At 45.1% G+C, this 21687-nt stretch overlaps 1 protein-coding gene across 1 annotated transcript in view; it reads left to right on the top strand.

Moving 5' to 3' along the window:
- Positions 1-2902: 2902 nt before the first annotated feature.
- The window catches only part of LOC147734826 (snaclec subunit B-like), a 102163-nt gene continuing 83378 nt past the window's right edge, over positions 2903-21687 (top strand). The window contains exon 1 of the mRNA XM_086953643.1: positions 2903-2995. The gene's annotated coding sequence lies outside the window, so the exon portion shown is untranslated. The remainder of the gene's footprint in view (positions 2996-21687) is intronic.

The raw sequence follows: 21687 nt of genomic DNA, 5'->3' as shown, positions 1-21687 counted from the left end.
ACCAGGTGTTTTTATCTAGTTCGGGCTCCAGGGGGCGGGGAGGGCTGATAAATAAATTCAGGGTCATGGATAGAAACATGTGCTGAGTAAAGATCAGACTGGAACAAGGACAACAAGTAAGATCGGACGGTGAACCCTGAGTGCCAGATATGGTCCCTGCCCCAGTAAGTAGTTCCACGTTTAGCTTAGACCCTCACTACAAGTTCCCGGATGTAGGTGTCGGAATAACCATCAATCAATCAATCAATCATAGCATTTGTAAGACGCACTACATACCTGCGAGGGTCTCAAAGTGCTTGGGGGGGATTGCTGCTACTGTTCGAAGAGCCAGGTCTTGAGGAGTCTCCTGAAGGTTAGGAGGTCTTCGGTCTGCCATAGGTGGATGGGGAGGGTGTTCCATGTCTTGGCGGCGAGGTGGGAGAATGATCTGCCACCGGTGATCACTCTTCGGATGCGGGGGATGGTGGCAAGGGCGAGGTCTGCGAAGCGGAGCTGGCGGGTGGGGGTGTAGAAGCTGAGTCGGCTGTTGAGGTAAGCTGGTCCGGTGTCGTGGAGTGCCTTGTGTGCGTGGGTGAGGAGCTTGAAGGTTATCCTCTTGTTGATGGGGAGCCAGTGCAGGTCTCTCAGGTGGGGTGTGATGTATATATAGCGGTTACATATCCCTCCATCGAAATCCATTGAAATCCATGGATTACAAGTTATTTCCACACCCAAGGGTAATATATTGTATCATGTGGTCTAAGGAATACTGTGTCCACATCAGTTTGTTTTTCACCTCACCAGGGAAATAGTGGGTTCAAATCTTCACATATTTACCAAGCGCTTGAAGCTGTTGGTAAAGGGTTATGAGGGGTTTTCTTAAGTGGCCCATCCGGTATGTCACATAGAAGTGGTGGGATGGCAGATTTGGTGAGAGAGAAGTACTTGCTGCTGCCCCTCATTAGATTCATTATCCAGGCAGGAACTGGGGTGCAGCAGCTTTTTGCAGCCCCCAAAACTCTACTTGAATGTCTATCCCAATGTCTCTGAATAAAGGCCCTGGAGTTTGTGGACCCAATTACCATGGACCCACAAACACCAGGAATGAGAGAAAGGCCTGGAACACAAAAACACATTGTCATACTACTCCATACCATTTGTAATAATGGCTATTGTTTCTGGCTCAAATAAGTTCAGTGGAATAAAGTCTCAGGATGTATCTGACCAAGGCTCCACAGGTGCGTTAGTCGGTTATTGGAACACTCTGGGAACGCTTCTGGAATAAAACAAAAATCTCCAAAATGGAACAAATTAGGGAGAACTTTGGTTGTGCTGCTGTTCCTGTCTCTATCATTTGGAATTGAAAATGTGCAACTTATATTCTAAAAATCAAGCAAATGTCCTTCAAAACAACATTTTCGAGCAAATCAAACTTCATGGGTAGCTTGTTTTAAATTGATTACTTCTGCATAGGCCTGAACGGTCTGCTATTTAGTCACGCCCTGTAAGGAATACATTGACAAAAGACAAAGATGTCCTGGTACCAACTCTCTCTTTTAAAGAAAGTGAAACTGTCTCTTCTAGAAGGTCACTACAGAGTATTGCTATTACATGCATTGGGAGAGCAAAGAGTTGACTTTAGATCACAGATCATGACAGGCACACCATTTCACAGAGTGCATGCGGCTAATAGTTGTTTAGAAAGCTATGGTGACTGCAGAGGTCAAACACCCAGAAAGGCATTATACAGCTGAATTCCCACACACACGGTCAAAAAACAATAGTCTTCAAAGTTCCTAACGTCCCTCCTATATAAAAAAAATTGATCAGACACCCCAAAATGGCAAATATATTTCCCTACATTTATTTTATAGAATTGGAAGTTCTGAATACATTTAACATGTCAAAGATGGAATTTATGTTGAGCTATCCCTTTTAAAAACACAATTAAAAAACTGATTGCCAGCTTTCTTTAATCCCAGTGTGATCCTGTACCAGAAATAAGGGAAGGGACTTTGTGAGGTATCTGTCCCGATACACCTTGACGCCTGCTTCCAGCTAGGCCATAGGTGACACAAGGTGATACTGATGGCACCTTACTGAGTGACTCACTGCTACCTTTTCACAAAAAAACACAAACAGCACGCAGCTGTGTCGTTGTCTCTGTTCACTAGGGGATACATCCTCTACTTAACCAGCGCTTGCCAACCCCTATGAGATAACTCAATTTATTTATTTATTTATTTTCTTATATAGCGCCTGATTCGATCCCGGCAGGGATATCTCTGCGCTTGTCCCTCAATGTCCCCCAAATGGTTCTACCATAAACAAATCCATGTATAACTGACCATTGACTTTGCATAATTTGTGTTTGGTTTACCCAGTTTCGACTTATTAGACAACAATTACATTTTGATTTGAAATTGAGAGATCAGGAGAGACACACACAGCTCTGCACTGCATAAAATATGTTATAATCATGCACGTCCGGGCTACATACATTCTATGAACTGTGCCATGAAAATAAGCTACTGAAATCCAATTAGCACCACTGCTGGAGTGCATTGCAGATGTGGGGGAGATTCTGGTGGGTGTCAGATCCACTGGAGCTCACACGAAGGGGGCATGATGAAAGCAAGCATTAGCCTGAGAGTTTTGCCATGTGCTACAGGAGAAGCGGTGAGGCTTTCAGCAAGATGTACATGGTCACCAAAGTTGTAGATAAACCTCTCCACCCTCTGGAAGCCTGTTTTCATTCATCACTTGCATCACTTTTCAACAGTAGACACACTGAGAAGGAAAACGTAAATACACACACCTGCCCTCCCTGTTTGCACTAAACCATGTGTTGATTTCTGTGTTATCTGAGTTCAAGACATCCCACAAGTTTCCAAGAGGAACGGATTCTGATTGGACAGCCCTGGCGAGTATAAGCGACTGAAGAAGGTGCCAGATCTCCAGCTGGCACAGCACCCTGCAGCTTCTACAGCATTTGCTCATTCTGTGTCGTTTCCAGGTACGTAGCTTATTGTGTTTTTTGTGGCTATATAGGTATTAATCGAATGATTTAAAAAAAAGATAAGTTTTATATACATAAACGACTATGTATAGATAACTTGGGTGTATATATATATATATACATACATATATATATATATATATATATATATATATATATATATATATATATATATATATATATATATATATATATATATATATATATATATATATATATATATATATATATATATATATATATATATATATATATATCCATCTGCATACTTACATAAATGTGAATATGTATGTTTGTGTTTCTTGCCTTGGGGTTTCTTGTAACAAAGGAATGGAGTAAGTCTATGGCAAGTTCGTATGAACCACTAGTTGGTTGTTGGGGCAGCACAAGTAGTTGAGGCTAGAGAGACTTGAATGCAGGTCACTTCAGTCTCCAACCCTTTTCCCGCTATTGTTAAAGAGAGCAAATGTTAATTATCAAGTCCTTCGTCTGCATGGATGTCTCCAAAACTTGAACATAATGATATTCACTAAAGGTTTCCGCAGCCTTAAAGTTAAAGAGGACACAGGGTCACCTGTGAGAGGCAGTCTCAATTTACAAACGTTTCTTTATGGCAGAGCAGTAACATTTTAGGAAGGAAGGATGGCTACTAAAAAATCGATCATAAGTCTGAAAGACAGTCAAACTAAAGAAAAAGTCAGAAAAACAGCTTTATTTGATGTCGTATTCGAGATCATAAACGCACAAGAATACAAAATACATTCATAGTGAATGAGCGGATGTATGACATTACAACGCAAGCTTTTACCAGGCATGCCTTTACAATGCGGTTTTTACACCGCATGCCTTTACAATCCATAGTGCTTTGGGGCGCTGGATAGTGAATAGTTTAATTTGCTATTCCAACTCCAGTCCCCGTAGATAGTAGGGAAGGTGTTGGATAGTAAATTAAACCTATTCCCTATCCTAGAGCGCCCCCCAGAGCAATGCGTTGTAATGGTTTGCATTGTAAAAGTTGCGTCGTAAAGGCACTGCGTGGTAAAGGTTGAGTTGTAAAGGATGTTTCCCGAATGAGCAAGCAATAAAAAGGCTGTAATAAAATCGCATGAAAATACATTGATACCATAAACATAAAAAAGTTGAAACTAAAAACAAATGAAATATTAAAGCAATAAACGCAGATCAAATTTGCTTATAAATTGCTAAATCAAAATGTTGATATCAGCTACTGTTATTTCCCTACGCAATTTTACAGAATGCAACATAAATGTTGACATGGCTAAACACATTTCTAATGCAGGGAGTTGTTTAAGAAAGATGATAGCTTGTTTATGTTGCCTAAAATTGAACTCACACAGAATGGTCGCTTCCTCGAGATCTCATAATATTTACCAAAATAGATAAAGCGCATTGTTCGAATACATTGTCACAAGGACCCATGTCAAGCGTTGCAGACCAGTCATTCATTTTTGGAACCGATAAGAGTTGATTGATAATATTAAATCTAAATCTTGTAAAGCGTAATCTGTGCTGTACATTCCAGATAAGATTGAATACCATTGTTAATTAGCAGGATTTCATGATATAAAAGACTTGATTTTCAATTCTCCCCCCCCCCCACTAAACCATTTACCTCCAACATTTTGTGAGTCAGGGCTTTCAGTTCCACCTTTCTATCACTTTCTAGACATGCAGGATCAATACATAATTCTTTCTTGCACAATCTACAACATAAATCTTTATATACTTTATCCAGGCTGTTTTCCTAGCATTCTCCAAGAATAAACACTCTGTGACAATCTCTCTCTATTCATGCTAGCCTCTGGATTTGCCTATATCCTGTGTCATACTAACATTGGGCTTATCTTAATAAGGCCTTCCAGGAAAAGAAAACGCATCCCTCTGTGACATGTAGGTGGAAACACTTTACGGTACTGAGGAATAATTTCTTAATCAGGCGTTCTCATTCAACTGCAGTTTTGCTACATAGGCGCATCTCCATACACCCTCCCCACATAACACTATGGAGACACATTTCACTTTATAGATAAAACTCATTGATTTTAGCAACTTCATCCCCAATTTGGCAGAAAAAGAAGCAATTGTTTAACTTATTGGCTGTAATCAGATGCAACCATATATCCTGAGCATTTAACCCAGGTATGAAAAAGAATAAACAGCAGCTAGGTTGACCCCTCTAATTCTGAACTGATATTTTTATCAACATGTGGTTCAAGTTTCATAACATAAGTTTTGGATAGGTTGACCTTTAAGTCCAGGTCACCCATAGAAATGACAAACCTTTACTATTTGGAGACCCCTTGGGGTACACGCCAAGAGGACTGCATCATCCGCATATTGGAGTGCAGGGACTGGACGATGCCCGATCTTGGGGGCTCCCCTACCTTTTTCAACTAATATTCTGGTCAGATTATTAATATGAAAGTGTGAAAAGGATTAGGGCAAGAATGCTTCCCTTACTTCTAATGCCCCTGCCAATCTTAAATTCTCCCCATTAATGCCATACATCACCATCACAAGCGCCTTGTATTAATCAACTGCTCAATCGCCATCTCAGTAATCAAGCACCATCATTTGCTGTGATTTACACTCTCAAAAGTGCTAGGCAGGTCTGTGAAGTCCCTAGCCCCTTTTGGAAGCCATATTGTATGTCAGAGAATACTTCCATTACATCTGCCCAGTTTTGTAATCTGGATTCAAAGTATCCTTCCTGCCACATTCAGTGAAGAGTCAAGAAGGCCGATAGCATGTTATATTGCTCGATCCCCCTTCTTGTGTTTTGCAACAATCACAGACAATGACCAAGTCTTTAAAACCACAGAAATGTAAACAGTTCTCAGGACATTTGTTAAAGGTGGGACCCATGATACCTGGTTAGTTTTCAAAACGCCAACTGGGTCTCAGTAGCGGCTCGCACAGGTAAGAGCGGTGAGGTGCTACGGGCAGGGGGGGGCAGGGTGTGGGTTGGTGGAAGTCGGCAGACAATGGGAAAAGTAATAATAAATAAATGAAGAAATAAAACAACTTACTTTGATCTCGCCGCATTGCTGTGTCGGCAATGCGGCAAACGCAAAGTAAGTGGTTATATTTATATATTTAATATTACTGATTCCGTCGTCTGTTGACTTCCACCACCCCACACCCTGTATTGCCCATCCCCTCACTGTACTTACGAGTGCAAGCTGCCACTGCTGGGATCCCATCCGGGCCTGGGGCCTTCCCACTGTGACTCAAATCTATTGCTGCTCTCACCTCTTCAAGGGTGAAAACAAAAGGTATGTTTACCTCTCCTCCTTGAATAAATTCTCTTTTGCCTCAGTGGGATTACTGGTGACACTGTATATCCTGATATAACACATCTAAGCAAAATTGCTGCACTGTGATCTTAACTTATTTAAATTGTGGTACACTACCCTGCAGACATCACCTTATATTAGGTGGAGTTGTCAGTAAAAGGAAACAAAAATCCTATTTACAATGAGTTGACTCAAGGTCTTTACCTCACCGGACAGAGGGGCATATTCTAAAGGAGCTATCGGCACCTTATCGCAGCAACAGTAGCAATAAAATTACTGCCCCATTCACAAGCTGGTGCCAACAGCCGATATCACCAGTTTTCCGGTGAAAGCAGCCGCAAAAAACATTGCCATCACTCCACAACATTCTCAACGACCTTTCACATCTGCAATAAGATCACAAAAAATGCGATAAAGCACATTAGCAGCAGAAAATTAACACCTGCTCTGACCTGGTATAAAGTCGAACGACAACCGGCAGCAGCCAAGGGAGCACAGCCCAAAGGCAAACATGAAGAACAACAGATGCCCGAGAGCAACTGAACATGCAGCATGGAGTCCCAATAAGGCAACAACACCCACTGCCACCACACCTAGGACCACAACCCCCCAAACAACCACCCCAGGACTACCACAGGGGCAGCACGGACAAAAACAGTGGACCCACAGGAAACGCACCAGCCTCCTGAACATCTCAGCCCAACAGGTCGACGGCAGCAACACAGCGGACAACAACATCCTATCCCACACAAAGCTGCTGGCTGTGATGCACCTGTTGGCTTCTGGTATCCCCCAACCAACATCCGCCACAGTCGAAGGAGTCTCACAGCCAGCCGCAACCAAGCACTCTAGTTTGCAGACGCTGGGCGAACATAAAGCCAGCCATGCTGACGCGCAGCGTCATCACGCAGCGTCGTCGCCGGAACGTTGCCGGAGTTTCGCCAGAGTCAAGCCCGTATGTGCCCGTCGGGGCCCAGACGGGCACAGGGCAAGTCACTCTGCCCAACCCTGCTGGACTTACGGATTCAACCTACAGGTACTCTAGTGATACTTTATTGTCGCTACGCACCCCCAGACATCCTAGTTGTATCTACCAATGGGCAGAAGGTACCTCTTATAAAAACTGCCTTCTATGTAGCTCTGGTAGCCCACCCACAGATCGATTCCAGATTTCTATGGCTTTGCTTAATTGCAGGTCATTACCCTGTCATGCCACTGAAATAAACTCGTTGATTGTAGACCACAGTTTGGATGCCCTCCTCCTTACGGAAACTTGGCTGACCTCTTGCTCAGGACCTGATATTGTTAAAGCCCTCCCTCCGGGATATCTCATGTTTCATCTAGATAGGCCGGAGGGGAGAGGGGGAGGAGTGGCCATTTTGTACAGAGACAAATATGTATGTAAATCGGCAGATTGCGGTATTGATAATTCTAAAGGCTGTCAATTCTCGCTACGCATATCGTCCACCATCTCAATCTCGGGCCTTCTCGTCTATCGGCCTCCTGCAGCGATAGGAAATTTCATAGACTCCTTCCTTGAGGTGGTGATACAACTAGCTGCCGCCTCCTCCAACTTTATAGTGTTGGGGGATCTCAACCTGCATTTCGATGATCCCTGTGATGCAGTGGCGAGAGAGCTACAAAGCATGTTGGGTGCACTTGATTTGCATCTTGTTAACGTCGGAGCTACCCATATTAAAGGTCATCAGTTGGATGTGGCCTTCACGAACTCAGAAAATCTTCAAGCCCTTCAGCCCCTGCCTCTTCCCTGGACAGACCATTGTATAGTCCCCCTCAAATGGCAGTTGGGGAAGGGGAGAGCTCCTGTACCTAGACGGTATTCAGTTGAACGGGTCTGGTCTAGGCTGCCAGTGGATAGCTGGGCGGCTGAGTTAGCGAGAACCTGTCCTCCTTCGGTCTCTGACCCTATCACTGCTGATCAGCAGGTGGGAAATTGGCTGATCAATTCCCTTGACTTATTAATTCCGGAAAAGAAAAGGCCCATTAGGGAAAGAAGAGCCAGTTCCGCTCCCTGGTACACCCCTGAACTTAGGGCTCTCAGAACACCCTGTAAAAGATTAGAAAGGGCATGGAGGAGAAAGCTGACGGAAGAAAGTCGAGAACATTACAAGGTATCGATGAGGAAGTATAAAGCTGCCTTGAAAGATGCCATAAGAAGTTATTTCAGCGATAGGATTGATAGGGCGAGTAACTCATCAGGGGAATCCTTTAAGATTTTTAAGGAACTGCTGAAGGCTCCGGTTCCTCCAGTCGTGCACGACAACCCCCAAGAAAAATGTGAAGAGCTGGCAGACTTTTTTCATTCTAAAATAGAGAAGATTCTGTCTTCATTGCCTGCGACATCTCAGAATCTGGAGATGGACTCTAGCCCAGGAATATGTCCCTTTGAGTTGTCCTCTTTTGGCCCTTTTTCGGAGGAGGAGGTCGTAGAAGTTCTGAAAGGGATGAAGAGTGGGTCTCCGATCCGGTGCCCATGAAATGGCTCAAACAAGTGGCAAACACTCTTTCTGCCCTGCTTACAGATCTTATCAACCTTTCCCTCTCCCAGGGCACGGTGCCGCAGAGATGGAAAAAAGCAGTTGTTAAAGCACTGCTGAAAAAACCTGGCTTAGATCCCTCGAATCTGGCCAATTTTAGGCCTATTTCTCTTTTGCCCAGTTTTTCAAAAATCGCAGAAAATATGGTTAATCGCCAGCTCTCGTACCACCTAGAATCCCATCATTTGCTGGGAGACTCCCAGACGGGCTTTCGCCCGGGTCAGGGGATGGACACGGCCTTATTGGCAGTGGTGGAGGAAGCAAGGAGCATTCTTGATACGGGGGGGTCAGTGGCAGTGATCCTCCTGGACTTGAGTGCTGCCTTCGACACCGTGAGTCACCAGGTGCTCCTCCAACGACTGTCAGAGGTGGGTGTCACAGGGATGGCCCTCAAATGGCTTGACTCCTTCCTCTCTGACCGCTTCTATCAAGTCTGGGAAGGGGCAGAGCAGTCGACCCTGTTCCCTCTTCAATGTGGAGTCCCGCAGGGCTCATCATTGAGCCCTACCTTATTTAACGTCTATATGACTCCACTTGAGAGAGTGGTCTCCCCTTCAGGAGTGAAGATAATCAGCTATGCTGATGATACTCAGCTGGTTGTAGGCCTCACCCAGCTGGCGGAACAACCAGAGGTTCTTCATGATTGCTTCGCCAACGTCCATCGTTGGATGTCCCACTCTGCCCTTAAGCTCAACGGAGAGAAAACTGAGCTTATGTTGCTAGGCAAATCTAGGCCTTCGCTCATCGCCAGTTGCTGGCCTCGGTCTCTGGGTGACCCACCATCTCCTAAGAAGGAGATTAAGAGCCTAGGAGTATGGCTGGAGGAAGACCTGTCCTTTAGGACACATGCTAGGAAGACCGCAGGGGTGTGTTTTGGTCTGTTGCGGTCAGCGCGCAAGGTGCTACCACTGCTCCCCAATCCATCCAGGAAGCTTCTGATTCGTGGTTTAATATTGTCGAGACTTGACTACGGGAACGCACTGTTCCTTGGCGCTCCGGAAGCGACCCTTAGGACCCTTCAACAGGTGCAGAATGCAGCCGCTAGACTGCTGATGGAGGTTCCTAGAAGACATTCAGTTGCTCCGGCCCTGAAAACGCTTCACTGGCTCCCGGTTAAGGAACGGGTGAAATTTAAAGCGTTATGCACGGCCCATAAAATCTTGCATGGTAGGGGCCCTTCTATCTTGTCCAATATGGCACGCCCCTATAAACCTACACGGCCACTGCGATCGGACCAAGGACGTCTTCTGCAGTTAACCAGAGTAAAAAGAGCTCGCTCTGGGGGCCGGCGTTTTTCAGTGCAAGTGGCGGCACTGTGGAACTCCCTGCCCTTTAAGATTCGTTCGGAGCCTAACATTCTGCACTTTAGGAAACTCCTGAAGACGCATTTGTTTCCTGTGTAGAGACTGAGTCTGAGCTTTCCTTTCTTCGTTCTGTTCAGCCCCGGGATGCCCCTGGGTAACTGAGCGCGCTACAAATTTCATATAATAATAATAATAAGTCCCACACACCTGTCCGGGATGCCATCAACTGCCTAGTACCCCAGTATGTATACATCCACCACAATGCACAGGATCGGCATCAAGTAAGGACCATACGCCATAGCTGGATGTATGCACATGACAGGGGCAATCAACAGCACAGATGTCCCACTTGTGCCCCTGGGTGTCACTGCACACAATTATCGCAACAGAAAGCACACATATCACATCAATGTGCAGGCAACATCCAAACACAGTGGAATCTACACCAAAGTCGTCGCCAGATACCAAGCCAGTATGCATGATTTCTTCATCCTCCGACAGTCCATCATCCACCAGCACTAACGGGATGGCACCAAGGGAAATGCACAACCCCTTTGCAAGTTCAAAATGAATACCCCACACACCTCAACTTCACAATCATGCAACTCACAACTCTGGCAATGCACAAGTCACAAAATCAAATACAACATGCAAAACAACATGCCCACCCACCAGACAAAACAGCACAACTTACTGTGGTAACCTGGGCCAGCCTTGTACATGAGCCATCAATGTCATGGCACCCCAGCCACACAATAGCGGAAAGAGGGAAGAGGTGGAAACCAGGCATGTGTGAAGGAGGCAGGAGAACCATGATTGGGAAAGTACACAATGCGAGGAGTGGTGGCGATGTGCTGGACAGACCGCAATATGTAGAACACAGGAGTACAAGAAAATGTTGCATGTTACCTCCCCCCCGTGAGTGTGAGCGGAGTTGGATGGCTCATCGTACGGCAGGCCAGCGTAGGGGTGTGAATAAAAAGCACATAGCTCTGAGCGTGATCCTCTTCCGGAATGCCCAATGTCTCTGCTAGGGCGGACCCTCCCACTCTGCCTCGAGGCCGACGCGATCCTGATGAGCGAAGTTGCCTGTGATCCTGCGCACCTGCCATACCTCGGCCCGCCCGTGCACAGCCAGACCACACTGTTCACCTGCAGACACTGGCGTGTGTCAAGGAGGGCCCACCATATGCCGCCACAAGCTCCAAGCCCAAGTTCCGTGACCCTGGCAGCCTCCTCAGACCATCACAGACTCCACAACACAGGCCCGCTTTACACCTTTCTCGTTGATGTACTCTTCTGCGGCATCCGGCCTACACAACTGTAAAGTAGGGCACACATTGGGAACTAAGTCTGTTTACAGCATGGCAGAGAACATCAATTATGGCAGATTTTACCTCACTATACTCCCATCGATGTGGTGCCACCAAGTCTGTGCATAGCAGTCCACCCTCAGGTGTCCACAGGTGTCTGAGGGCCAAGAAGGACTATCGCCCTCTGGCCCCGCTGCGTGAATAGCAGAATAGATATCATTGCACGCAAGGAGAGGTGTAAGAGGATGACATGTTTCAGTCCAGAGGGTAAAAGAAGGGGATCGAGCACAACCGACAACTGCCCTGGTGACACTAACTCTGTGCATCGCAAGCCAATGACACATGCCTGTGGGCCCCTGATGACCAATGACTCCGGCCTCTGTCCTCCACTGCGGTCTAGTAGGTCACACATTTGGGACTGAGTCTTGATTATACAATGTTTGAGTACACACATTAATGCAGAGGTTAAATCCCTATACTCCCTACGGTGTGGTGGCACCATGTCTGTGAATGGCATCCCAAACACACGTGTCTGTGGGCTCTTGATGACCACACCATCAGCCTACACTGAGGTCCAGCAAGCCTCACGCCAATTCAATCCAGTCCATACCAGGCAGGACAAGTCATCGTCGCTGGCTCAGGTGCTTTTGCCGTCGTCAACCACAAGTCACCCCCAAATGCTATATCAACGTTGTGTGTTATAGTTCCAGGAAGAGCTTGCTGAACCATGCTGACCGGTGTCTCAGGCCTCCACTGTGATCGAGTAGATCACACACTATTTGAATTCAGTCTTGAATTATGTATGGCTCACTAGATGTCATTGTACAGGCCTCAACGCAGACTGCATCCCCTCTCAGCCCCGGTACCACTAAGTCTGTTCCCCGACATTCATGGACACTCACTGGTCATACATTGGTGGCGTCTGAGGCTATGGACTGGGGGTAGTTTCATCCTCATGTAGCTGATACCGAATTTGGTCTGACAACAAGGCTGTTGCTTGCCACCCCACTATTTGCTGCATCAATCAAAACCAATCAAACCTTCCGCATCATACCCTGATGGACACCTTCCACTGTCCCCCGCAACACTCTGCCACATTTCCCTTCGACATTGATGAGGACCCACCCAGTCCGCGTAGCCCTATATCACAAAGAGACACAACCCTAGTCATTTTCATCACATGAGCACGCTCAGCTCTAGTGCCCCAACCTCAGTGCACTGTAACTCACGCACACTTCTGTTTGTAATTTGGGTGAGTTCTGTACTTGCTCAGGCTCCTTACATGTTGCTTGGCAGTCGGCTCTGTTATTCTCTGGTGTCCACTGTTCAGATTGTTGCCAGCAACAAGCACTCCGGGCCGGCTGGCTCGCACTCACTCTACACACATCCAGCACAGGCGTCACTATACATGTGGCCCTGCCAATAAAGGGGCTGGGCGCACGTGCCCGTAGCCAGTTCAACATAATATCTGTGTGTGTCCTGTGGTTTTGTTGTATGCTTGATGGCCCTGGGCCCTACAACATTACATTGTGCTGTGTACAGCAGATGCAGACATGTCACGGCAGGCAGAGGGCTAGCGCTTGGACATGTAGCTTTGTTTTCACCCACTCAATATGCAAGTCAAGTAAGCTTTACTTCGACAATTGTCATAAAAGCATGTTCCACATATAAAAGTACATGTATAAACTTCTAGTAATAAAACAATTTTAAAAACAGATTATCAATTTCATGAATAAATAGTTAAAAAATCATTAAAAACTATACAAAACTGCAAAATATTATTCTTATCCAGCCTACAACGTTAGGTACTGTGTTATTCCTTCAGGAGTCGGGCTCTAATCGTCCATGCCCATCCTAGGTATTTTGCTACCGCAATGTACACAGACACATTAGGACTGGTACGGATAAGTCTAACTGCAGTCATTCCTTCCCTTGTTCCCAATGTCCTACACATCGGCTTTTGCCACTTCCGCCTTGGTGCTACATACATTGGGCACTCAAACAAAAGGTAGCCTATGGTTTCAGGAACACTTGGACAAGCTGGGCAAACCACCATGCTTCCACTGGACCATCTATTTGAGAACGACCTTACAGGTAGACTTCCCACTCTTAGCGGAAAGTAGAGCTTGCGGTCAAGGGGCTTTGTCATGACATCCCAGAATTCCTCAAGTTTGGGACAATCTTTGATTTCTAAAAATAAACCAGCAAAGGATTGTGAAGGTGTGGTACTAAAAATCTTTGTAGCCACCATGTTCCAGTACAAAGTCTTGAGTGTCTTCTTCGGTAGGAACCTGGCGTGCAATGGATCCTTCCACAATTCACCTAATCCTAATTCCTTCAATATGTAAGGGGAGTGGACTGGGCCATTGTACGCAGAGCCAATGTTGGTGTGGGATTGATATTTGCGTGCCCTTGGGCATGGTTCTGCCCTGGGAATGTGCATCTGCATGTGTCTCTATGGCAGTGTGAGTCTCCTTTGTGGGGAGTAGGTGATCCCTGAAGGATATTACCACCCGCATATGTGATCTGGTTCGCCTTCAATTGGTTCGGAAACCAGCCGCACCTTTTCGGCCACCTCCTTTTGGCGTTCAGACACCTGGCATTGGGGTGCCATGTGTGGCTCGGTGAAGTGTTGTGAGCCAGCCGTGCTTGTGGGTGCTTTTTGCTGTGTGGTCTGTTGCAGGGTCTGTGATTTCCTTTGGGTAGTTTGGCTACCCTGTTCCTGGTGGTGGGTTGGGTGTCCATGGGCTGTTGTAGGGCATTGGTGTCAAAGGACTGTAGGTCCCCACCGGCATCACTGACGTGTGGTCTTCTCTGCTCTGCTGTGGGTGTTGTGTGTCCCTTTGCAAAATGAAGGGGAGATTCATGATGACATTGTGTTGACATGTATGTTGTCACATTGCCCTTGTTTACATGCAGACTGTATATCAATGTAATTGGGACTGTTTGGGAGGTGCAGGATTCGGATGCATTTGGACTACATGACGAATATGAGGTTGTACTTGTACATTTCAATTTCGCAGTTTCCAGGTCTGTCGGATGTGGTAGGCCTGTTTCTGCACATGTGCGGACCCAGTTGTGTCCCCTGTTATGCACAGTTGTATTTGCACATTGTACCACATTGTCGTCAAAGTGGGTGTGCTGTTCATGCTATGTGTGTATGTGCTGGAGAGTGTGCTATAGGGAACATGGACATGATCCTGGGACATTGTGGGTGTGCACTGTGCTAGACTTCATTGTGCATGTGTGCCATTGTGCCCATCTCCCCCCGTCCCCCCAGTCCCTGGTCATTACTCACCCTGTGGATGTTGTGTCAGGTCCTCCCATACTGTGTCCACACTCCTGACTCCTTGCACAGTCTCCACACTGATGACTGCGGCCTACTTTTCCTCCTGTGGCGCAGGACTCCCGCCTCCTGTCGCCGATGATGTCTTCCTGTTGGCAGTGGCTTTGTGCCTGGTTTAGATTTGCACATCATGCCATCGCCTCATGGCCTCCTCCATTGGCCTCCTCAACACTTCAACTGTATTCACGGTAGTCTAATTGTGGGCCACTAGATGGTTGTGTGTGGTCACCTCCGTGACGCTGATCTGGTTTTCCTGCGGACGGCACCCTGTCTTCCTCATCCTCTTCACCTAGGCATTCCCCAACCCCGTTGTTCCTTGCTGGTGGTCTGTGGGGCTTGTGGAGTTCGCATCAACCTCTGCGCTTGATCAGGGTGCATCCATGTTGCTACTCACTTTGGGTTGTTTCTGGTGTGTTGTATTTGTAGCTTTTATAGTGCAGTTTCCCGCCAGATGCGTAGGATTTGCAGGCCTGTTACTGGTTTTCGCTACTTTTTGTACCACGCTTGGCCTCATCGCAGGATTTTTTGCGTTCGCGTTCAGCAGTTTTGTGGCGTGGCATGGATTTTTACGCGGATATTTGATGCATTATCTGGAGACTATTGCATGGTACCGCCGTGTTGAGAATGCTTGGCTAACAAGGCATAATTTTCCTGCGATAGACTGCGATGTTGGGAGATGCGTAAAGTAACTTTTGCGATGGTTATCACACGTTCTTGAGAATATGCCACATAATTTATGGTTTCTGCCTTTTATACGCATACCTCTGATCCCCTCACTGTGGCACGCAATTTTTTCAGAAAATTGCACAGTTCAGACACTTCCCTCACACCTGCTTGGCGACCAAGACTGTAATTTATTGCTGGTTTTGACAGTGTTCTGGCAAGAAAGCGTGAGGGTGGAGACAAAAAGTGGGTTCCCTGTCAAAATAGGAAATACAAACCATAACCAATGATCACCTTGACACTACCCAGTATAATCAGGAGACGGGGTATAGCCAAACAGCCCTGTCTTGGAGATGTTGTTTCCTGCTCAGAGGTCTTGATTTTTGGAGATAACTGTGTTTATTATTAGACCTGCTGATTATTGCTCAGCTGTTCACCTTGATAATGTCTCTAAATGTTCATATGGGGCCGTATCCCTTATTATTGCAGTGCTCAATAAATGCATGCATACAGACATTATTAAATATTCTGTGGTCTTTTTTTTTTAAAGTTCAGTCTTCTCAATTAGAGATTTCAAAGGTTCGTAATACTGCAAGTGCAATTCAATAAAGAGTTATTTGTCTGTGTTTACCCCCTCTCTCTCTCTCTCTCTCTCTCTTTGAGCTAAGGATGTTATGAACTATTTGCAAAAGTAGCCAAAAGTACTACATCCTTCACATCCATAAAATACAGCCTAGAGTTTAAAAAAAAGCAGGCTGCAAATAGTGGGTGTAAGTCACTCACATTGTTTTGTAATCTGTCTCTATTTTTTTTCATTGACCTATGTTGTAATAGGCGGATTCACAAAAATATATTTTCACAGATCTGTCTAACGAATATTAATTAGTTACGTCGTTATTTGGTACAGCCTACAATTGGCTATGCAGACAAGTGTAATGGCCTGCAAAGGACAGAAGACTACTATCCTTATACAATTGAGAATCACTATCATTGTGGGCCATCGAATGCAGCACTAGTGTATAATAGTGTTGTTATACGTCTTGTCTATGCTCAACATTTCTTAAACCCAATGCTCTGCAGTCACAAAAAATCCAAAATCTACATAATGAAAAGGAGCAAATAATTATATAATCAATTTCGCTAAATTTAAAACATTACAACAGGTTCCATGCAATGCTCTATCATCAAATGTTCACGATTAAAGATCCAAGTCAACTTCCTCAGGAGTCTTCTGCGTGAGTTTCAATTCACTTTATTGAAGTGCATTCATTATATTAATAGCACACCAGCCCAGCCAGCGTGTTTCGTCCTCGTGGACTTTATCAGGGCTGAGAGATAAAAACATATATCAGCCTGTACGCCACATGTATGTATGAGACTTATTGTTTGAGCCATCACCGGATATGGTGCTTACTTGACACTACATCCACCATTGAATCATTAGGATTTTGAAAACAACCCGAGTGAAGGCCCCCTCTTTTTCTTTCTCTTTTTCTTGTTTAGTGTGAGCAAATGGGTCTGTTTTAACATGGAGTATTTGTAAATTGAAATCGGTTGGAAAGGCATTTTCCAGATCACAAAAGGAGTAAAGTACAGGCATAAACACTACTTTGTGGTTGCACACCTTTTTATTTTATGAACCAAAAGGTTTTGCACCGTAAAATAGTTCCTGTTGGAAATGGTCCTTTGTGCAGGTGCATCACCAAACATTTTGCTTCTTCATCTATTTTTCCTGACCTGTTTCTGGGCACTTTATCGCTGCTAATGAGTGCAAATAGGCATATGCTCTCTGTGTAAATTGCAATTATAATTAGCTTTCCATAATTGGCATATTTGATTTACAAGTGGACTACGTGTGCCCAGGGCATGTAAATCAAATGCTACTAGTGGGCATGCAGCACTGATTGTGCCACCCATACAAATAGCCTTGTTTATGTGTCTCAGACCTGCCACTGTAGCAATTGTGCACACAGTTTTAAACTGCCATGTTGACCTAGCAAGTGCGCCGACTTGCCAGGTCCTATCCTTCCCTTTTCTTACATGTAAGGCACCCCTCAGGTAGGCCCAAGGTGCCCCATGGGCAGGGTGCAGTGTATGTGAAAGGTAGGACATGTACTGATAGTGAAATACTGTGCTAACATAGGAGTTGCTTTGTAACATCTTACTAGCTTAACTTTCCATTGGGACAAGCTATAGAGATGGAGTTTATGCTCTCAAGGGAGAGTGTGTGTGAAAATGCAATTTTGGGAAAGTAGGCATTTTCTTTTCTAAACATTCAGGGTGCCATTTCTGTTTTGTGCATTGACTATCTGGTTTTGCAGTGACAGGAGCTGCGGATATGCTTTCAATGCATTCACTGCAGACAGCCACAAGGGAGTTGAGGTGCGTCCTGCCTTTCTTGGGTGACTCATAACTGGGCTGAACAGACCGTATCTGCATTTAGAGTGGTAGGAGGAGTTTTCACTAGCACCTGAATAGACAATGTTTCCTCTGCACAATGCTGTCTCCCCTACTTTAGTGAAGCTGGGCCAGAGAGGGCAGAATTGGGTTGGACTTGGCACAGAGACCCTTGCCACAAGGAGAACAAGCAGAAATTGGGGTATGGGTATGGAACCTTAAACCTCAGAAAATTAGATCATTTATGGAATCAAGAGGAACATCTGCCAAAGAGAAGAGCTGGAAAGCTGTAAGGAGTAGTACTGCCCCTTTGCTGTCTGTGTTGCTTTGCTGGGCTGGCCTGCAATTGGTGCTTCTGCCAAGGAGAGGACAAAGCCTGGAATTTTGCAGTGCACCTGCTTGAAGAAGAATCTCCTAGGGCTTGTGTGTGTTGGCCTCCTGTTCTGAAGTCCCAGGGACACAGAGTCTTCACCTGTAACCACTGACCAGCACAAGGACTCCTTTGTGGAGTACTGTATTCAAAAGGGTGGCAATTCCAGATCCTGTGTCCTGAGGATTGTGTGGTTGGTGCTGCAAAGCAAGAAGAACAACTCCGATGCCATCAGCGATGCTGCCAGTGATGCTGCGAGCTGCTCTGAAGTGGAAGGCGCACAGTCCCGCCTACACTGCAGCTCCGACGGCCTTCAACGTCTGCGGATGCCTGCAGTTATCGTCCTTCCTGATGTCAGCACTCGCCCTGATACCGTCCCCGCCAACCCCAGCATCATGTTGGCGTGGAGCTATAACCAATCAGGGTGGCTTCACGAACTCGGCAACATTGCATTGCTTCACCTGAAACCAACGCCTCTGCACCGCCTAACTTCCCTTTGCTGGACTCAATGCGTGCCTCCTCACGGACTCATGGACTTGATCCCTTGCCTTCCCTATGGCAGAAAGGAACCAGCTTCACCTCAGCACCGTCACCTCATTTCCACAATGCTGTGCATCACCTGTTGACTCCGTTTCCAAGGTACTGTTGTTTGGGGGTCTGTGTGACTCCATGCCTGATGCCACACACTTCGCCATCTGCATCGTACTTTGGATTTATGCCTGTCACTACATCATATTAGCCATAGGTGGAGGTACTTGTTTCTACAACTGCTATTTTTTAAATAACTGTTTTAAACATTATATCTTGATACACGTATTTTGGATTTGTGTTGTTTTGGTCTTATTTGGTTCAGATAAAGATACTTTGTTTTCTAAACTGGTGTGGTGTCCATTAGTGGTGTTTTCACTTGTTACTGTGTGTTTCGGGACAAATACTTTACACTTTTCTTTTGGGATAAGCCTGTCTGCTCGTGCCAAGATACTGATGGGGTGAGCAGGGGTTATCTAAAGTGTGCAATGCCCTTACCTTGACTAGAAGGAAGGATCCCTACTAGGACAAAGGTGCAGACATCTGCCAATTATGGTCTCCCATTTCTAACAGTTCCATACATGCATCCCTTTGTCTCCTGATGTTGACTGCTCTCCTTTGAGGATAGCGCGTTCCAGTATTCTTGATTTGGAGGTCACACTCTTGTTCCCTTCAATCACAAATTAATGAAATCTTACATGTTATGGCCTGTAAAATGTCTAGGTGTGTCCCTGGCAGATCAATACACAAATATTCTGTCCCTTTGAGCGTTATTAATATTTTAGAGATAATCAAAACATGGACTTGGAAGTCAATTACAAATAGAATTGGGGAGTTTTAGTGAAAATTACAACTTTGTTCCACTTATCTTACTGTTAGCTGATATTAGGCTGAAACTATTTTAATGAGGCATAGAGTTTAATTCACTGGTCTGCTTTAAACATTGTTTGCTATATTCAGTAGGTAAATAATCTTACACAGATCCTGCCTCAGAACCATTTAGTTTACAGGTCCCATGCACTTCCTCACAATATGTTGTTGTCAAATAGTGTAAAGAAGAACTAAAATCAGAAAGTGGCTGACAAAAAACTATTAAAACAAACACTGAAAAATGCAATATGTTTGACTCTGTATGTTTGAATGTTTGACATTATGTATGTATAGTGCACACACATATTCAAACATAAACCATCCACACACCTTACATAGATGATGTATGCTTGCAAATATTCAAACAAAGCAAAATACTTACAGATACTGGATCAAGACATATCTACAGACACAGGCACACATTGCATATTATGCTGCTCTATGAGTTTATCAAAGTGATAGGAGAGTGGAAATTAGACATCAGGAGAGAGAGAAACGAGGAGAGAACCTTTTAAATAAAAAATTCCCAAGTGGAAGGTTACCTTAGATGCTTGGCTGATGAGAAAAAATAAGTAGGGGAATGTAGGTTGAAGGAGATGGGAAGAGGGAGCTGGAGGTATATATCAAGTAGTTGGAATATGCATACTTGATAAAGGGTTAGGCATGTTAAACTGTCAAACAGATGTCAGAGAGCGCCACTCCACATACTTAGGGCCCGATTCACAGAATGAACTTAAGACTCAATCCTATACCTACTACTATTTTGGTATTCTTACAAACTTAAGACAAAATACTAACTTCCCTCACCACAACACCAAACTCAAATTCTTTCTGCACTTATTGTCTGATGGGGAATGACTCCTGACCCAGATAAAGTGCAAGCACTGTCAGGCACCTCCCCCCTACAGGATATTATCATGCTGCAATCCTTCGTAGACATGGCCAGTTATTGTGCAATGTGCATTTCTGGTTTGCAACTATGAGTGCCCCATTAAGAGACTTCAAAAAATGAAATGTCCCTTTCTAGTGGTCTGCTGAATGTGATCAAAGCTTCAAAAGAATAAAACATATGATTGAGTCTGAAACCAGGATGGTCTATTTTAACCCTAAGTTACATACTGATATCACAGTAGATATGAGCCCAATGGGGCTAGGGGCAGTTTTTGCTCAAATTAATGGTCATCTAAATGATTAAACACACATTGTGTCCTATGCTAATGGGAGTCTATCTGACACAGAACATGAATATTCTCAGCCAGAGAAGAAAAGTCTGGTTTTACTATGGGCCTACGAACATTTGCATGTGTTTCTATTTGGAAAACATCTGCTATCATTACAGACTATCAAGCGCTGTTCACCATTTTTGGAAACCCAAGAGGTGCCATTTAGCCACCTCTCATTGAGAGGTGGGGCTGTGACGACAAGAGTACGACTGTGCAATTGTAGACAAGCCTGGTAAAAATAAAATCCTGCTGATTACTTTTCATGAGTACCTCTACATCATCAGAGTTTGCCATCCAAAACAGCTGAGGAGTACATTAACTTCACTGTGGGGTCCAGCACGCCAGAAAGCCTATCCATTGAACAGATTATTGCTGCTACTAATGCTGACAAGAACATACTTATCCTCCATCTCATCATTTCAATTTAATCGTGGAAGAAGAATGCTCAAGCTTTTGCTGATGATTTTGAATTAAAAAATTTACTGGATGTCCTGTCCATTACAAGGGAAAATTATTGTATTAAGAACTGGAGAATCATCATACCTCAGAGTTTAAGACAGCAAGTCTTTAAACAAGCCCATGAAGGACAATTGTCCGCTAAGATGGGCGGGCGCCGCAGGGGTGACAGCTCAGTAGACAGAACTGCGCATCGCATCCCCCCCGAACATGACACCGGTCCTCAGACGCGCAGGACATGGACACAGCCAGCCACCCACACGAGGGCTCTCTAGCTTACGTCGACTTGGAATCTGCCTCCAGCACCTCCCCTCTGACACCGCTCCCACGAGTACACTCCCCCC

This window comes from Lissotriton vulgaris, chromosome 1_2 (assembly GCF_964263255.1).
Source record: "Lissotriton vulgaris chromosome 1_2, aLisVul1.2, whole genome shotgun sequence".
Classification (NCBI taxonomy): Eukaryota; Metazoa; Chordata; class Amphibia; order Caudata; family Salamandridae; genus Lissotriton; species Lissotriton vulgaris.
Note: the sequence above shows the minus strand (reverse complement) of the source record. Positions and strands in the feature narration are given on the sequence as shown.